The sequence below is a fragment of the Sapajus apella genome, unplaced genomic scaffold (genome assembly GCF_009761245.1).
Source record: "Sapajus apella isolate SASKATOON/1434 unplaced genomic scaffold, GSC_monkey_1.0 scaffold3213, whole genome shotgun sequence".
NCBI classification, from domain to species: Eukaryota; Metazoa; Chordata; class Mammalia; order Primates; family Cebidae; genus Sapajus; species Sapajus apella.
This window is the reverse complement of record NW_022440139.1, coordinates 1-4,866: the sequence shown is the minus strand read 5'-3', so window position 1 is coordinate 4,866 and position 4,866 is coordinate 1. Positions and strand designations below refer to the sequence as shown.

Below are 4,866 nucleotides of genomic sequence, written 5' to 3'. Positions count from 1 at the left end.
CCACAGAGAGTCAGGGTCAGCTTTTAAATTATACATCAGAGCATGTCATTTTCTTCCTAAAGGTCTCCAAAGGCTCACCATCCCATTTCCAGGAAATGTAAAGTTTCTTGTCCTGTGTTTTACCTTTGTAAAAGGTCTTTACCCCTGTGGTCCAGCTCCTGTGTACCCCTTTTCTCTCCTTTCTGCCATTCTCCCCTGCACCTGCTCTTTCCTGCCTGCCTGGCTAGCTGTGGCCCTGTCCTCAGAACATACCACATTCTGTGTCCTTAGCTCAGCTTGGCCTTTTCTGGCATGGGCACCACCAGGTCTGCTCCTCGCTCAGACCTCTGCCTAGATGGTGCCTCCCCTGAGAGGCCTCCATTATCCCTGTGATCTGCAGGAAGTAACCAGTCCTTTTCTATTGTAATTCTTGACATTACCATAGTATATTTTCAGGGGAGTCTACCAGACACCTTTATGTGTTACCTGGCAACGTCTAAATAAATTAGGCCCTATATACTCAGTTTGTCAGACAAAACCAGGATGGAGGGTTACATGTATTGTGACATGTCACATCATGACAGAAAGAACAGCTCCTGTAATACAAAATTGCTAAGGCACACTGGCAGGCCACCTTAAGCTGTCCTGGTTCTATGGAGTTCCAGCATTCAGGCTAGGAACCAACGCAAGTATGCAGCCATGCTTGTCTGTAATAAACTTCTCTGCACTTATGCTAAAATGATATTTTATTGATATATCCAATATGTTTTATGAAAATAGTCCCAACCTTGGGTCTAATATTACCAGCCACTTAACACTTTGTGCTAACTTTTTATGCTGTCAGCCCTGGAAATTATTTGAAGAATATTTTCTACAGGAGTTATAAATTCCTTCTGTCCTCATATTGCTGCAAAAAAGTAAACACATGAACAAAATCTCTGTGATTCACAAAAAGGTAAGATCCAACCTGTGGCACCATATAGTCAACAGTGTCACCAAATAGGACATTACAGAAGAGGGGGTTGCAGGCAGCAGCTCCAAGCCATAAACAAGGGAGCATTACACTCTGTATCCACAGTGTCCCAGAATAGCTGTGTGACACAGGTGGAAGAAAAAAAGATGACTAATTTGCATGTGTGTGTTTTTGAGAGAGAAAGAGAGAGATGAAAGTTTCCTTTTGTTGTTGGCATTATATTTTAACTTATTTTTCCATAAGCATCAAGAAAACTCCACCCCTAAAGCCAAAATAAATGTCTCATAACCAAAGAGATTAGTAGGTGGCATGAAAGATAGGCTTTGCATAGAAAGTGTTCAAACTGGCAACACCTACTAATAAAAAAATTGAGAAAAAGCCTTTAAAGACATATACCTCCAACTTTTCAAAATACTATGAAATCTCAAAATCAAGAAAACCACAAACATATACAAAGACAATTCAGTAGATCAAATCTGTTAAATATATTACATTGGAATTTTTTAAATGTATAAAACAAAAGAAAACCTTCTTTGGCCTTTTGTGGTTGTTGTTCTTTTCCCAGAATGGGACATGTTGGCCATCCCTGTGAAACACTCATACACTTAAATGCAGAGGCAGGAGCTGTAGCATATCCCCACCAACATCAGTCAGAACTCACCTCACAAAGTCCCGTAATGATATTTATATACTGTAAGTTAATAAAGATGAAGGCAGGGACCAAATGGCTCAGATCTAAGAAGGAACCTGATTTCTAAGAAGCAACCCCTTTCGAAATATAATGCACTTTCAACTCTATCATTTTTGAGTGGTAGAACTTTGCCCTGAAGAAACATCAAACACACGTTGAGGAAAACCACAGATCACTCTAAAACTGAGTGAAAGCAATGCACAACGTGTATTAACGCATTTCTAATTAAACAAAAGTAAATCTCAGAGACCATATTTGGCTTTACTAAGTCCACTCAGGAAGAGACACAGCATGTTTCTAAGGCAATGAAAGGTTCATTTCCTTATCCACAGCTGGACAGAACACTTTCGGCCCATCACACAATGGCAGCACCCTTTTATCATCACAGACTCTCAATTCAGAGCTTTGCTGATTTCTAAAAATATATTTTAGCTTGTAATTGGGCAAACGTAACTTAACCTGAGAGTAATGCTTTTTTTTTTTTTCAAAGTAAAAAGGGTCTATATTTATATATGACAGTAAAAGATAACACCAGCTAGCAGAAAGGACTGGGCATTGCCTTCAGCCTTCACTTACTCAGAAATAAGTCGTATCTCAGCCTCAGAAAGCTCCAAGCAGTAGAATGAGGCTGTTCTGTGAGGAGGAGGCTGAGACTCACAGGCTGGGAATTTAAGAACCTTCTCACCATCCAGCTTCCTTCTTTGGTCTTGGAAGAAGGAAGCCTCCGTTTTTAAATGCTGGAGAACAGTAAATCCCTGCATCTTCCCGCTACCGTGAGACAAGCCAGAAAAGTAAGTCAAGGACAGACTTACTATGGGGTCAACCCAAACTAGTTTCAGACCAAAAAGCCTGCCTTGCTGTGATGCCCGTTTACAATGGCTGCAACATGAAGGGGACCACAGGGTCTCTGGCTTTTTTTCCACAGAGCAGGGAGAGGACCCTCCAGAAGGCTAGGCAGAGTGGCCAGCTGGGAATTTCCCAGCTCTTCTGGTTCTCAGCAGACCAATGTGGTCTCTAATCAGAAAGATGAAGAGGCAGGAGAGCACTGGCCTCCGACAGCTCTCGTCTTGTCCTTTTGCACTGTGGGCCAGGGCTGCCATGAACTAGGAGACAAAAGCTACAGAGGTGCTCACTAGGTCCTGGGGGAGGCTTTCCCGGGCCTCCTGTATGTGGCGCCGGGCTCAACAGAAGGCATCCAGCACACTGTAAATGGAACTCTGCTGGCTGAACCCTTCCAGACGGTCCAACACACTCCATATCCTTTTCCGAAGGGAACTCGATTCCATGAAGGCCCTGGACTGCTGCAGACAGTGGAAGCAGAAGGTGACAGTGCCTGTGGTCTCTGTGCGGCGTCCAAAGCTGCTCAGGCATTCCCCCTTGAAGGATCCTTGTATCCACACGTAGGAGAGGTCCTCCAGTTCCTGAGAGCCGCCAATGAAAAACCTCCTCAGCTCAGCCACCGTGCCCAGCCTCACAGGTCTCCACGTAGAGACTGTCAGGGTGCGTGAGCCTGGAGTGGCAGGCAGCACCACAGCCCCATAGCCTTCTACAAGTTACCTATGCCAGAAGTCCAGTGAGAGGACCTCACAGTAGAGCACAGGCCACTCCGGGAGTGCATCAGTAGATTCATCCTCATGGAGGAAGAAGGCTTAAAATGTGAATGGGTAGGACAAGTAAGCCACCTCGTCCATTCCCAGGGATTTGGTGGCACAGGTCTGTGTTACTCCTGAGAGCTGCTGGAATGCTGGGCTTGACCAGTTAGTAGCTGGCAGTCCACAAAGAAGTGAACGTAGAGATTGTCATACTCATAGCCTTGGGCTGAAACTACCTCTCCATTTATGGAGAGCCAGAGGGCACCTGAAACAGTCAGCTCAAAGTCAGTGCCTATGAGGCTGCTGAGATACTCCTTGTGCCGGCCATAAAGATCCTTGAACACTTGCCGTTCTCGCTCCTCCTCCTCCGGCTGTGCAAGGGGGGACATATTGTCGATCGTGTACTTCCACAGCTCCTGCTTCTCCCCCTCTGTCTCGATCCTGTAGGGTCCTTTGAGGCCCGTGAAGTCAGGCTTTACTGTAATCACACCATTGCTATCCACCTTCAGAGTACACAGGACGTGTTCGTACTTATAGCCAAGCTTTTTACAGCGCCCCAGGTCTGCCATGATGTGCATCGTCTGAAGAGGGGTGTTAATGACATGGTTGTTCTTGACGAACTCCTCAGAGGACTCCCAGGTGACAATGCGTGACTTGAGGATGATGCCCTCCATCCCTTGCCTGTCCTGCCAGCGCCGCATGACATTTGCCATTTGCTACAGCAAGAACGAAGGCACCGAAGATGGCCATTTAGGAACAGCTCAGGATCGCAGCTCCCAGTGAAAGCGCAGAGGGTGAGTGGACGCCGCGTAGTTATTGCCCACAGACTAGGAAATTCCCAGGCGGAGTTGCTCCACGGTCGCCATTGCGGCTGTTTCGGCCAGCGCGGCTGTGCCGGCCGGCACCGCTGCTTTGCCCCGTGCGGCTGCTTTGTCGGTGCCCCGGAGCCGCGGTTCCCGTACAAAATACACCGGTCCGGGGGCCCTTTTGGCTGGTGATTGGAGCCACGGGAAGTCGCCCGTACGCCGGTTCAAAAAGGGGACTGAGCAGAGAACCAGGACAGTAGATTCCAGGGCAAAAAAAAAAAAAAAAAAGCGCCACAAACCTCAGTGCCGCTGCTTAAGCCAGCACAGTGAGTGGCCGAGGGGAAAACAAACAGACCCCGGCGCCTCTTCAACAGGCGACTGGAACACCAACTTAAAAAAGGCTCTGAGGGAGGGAGCCAGGTGATCAGGCTTGGCTGGCCCCACCCCTGCAAAAGAACAGCACCCAGAAACTCTGGATTGAGAGTTTCACAGCAAGCGCAGCTGAACCCAGGACGGTCCAGCTCTGTGGGGGAGGGGCGTCCGCCATTTCCAAGGGAGCCCGCCGTTGCCAAGGCAACCCTCCATTGCTGAGGCAGCCTGCCGTTGCCAAGGTAACCCGCCACAGCAGAGACTCCGCCCCAACAGAGGCGGGCCACCATCGCCAAAGCAGGTCTAACTACACTCATATAAACAGGATTGCAGGGAAGTTCACTCGTCAGCGGGGCGGAGCCCACAGCAGCTCAGCAAAGCTGCTATAGGCCGACAGTGACTAGGCTGCCTCCTTGCTGGGCTGGGCAGGTTTGAAGGAAAGAAAAAAAAAAAAAA

General features: G+C 47.9%; 1 pseudogene; it reads right to left on the bottom strand.

Annotated features, from left to right (window-relative positions):
• Positions 1–2,724: 2,724 nt before the first annotated feature.
• Positions 2,725–3,966, bottom strand: LOC116547452 (annotated as a pseudogene).
• Between the last annotated feature and the right edge of the window lie 900 nt (positions 3,967–4,866).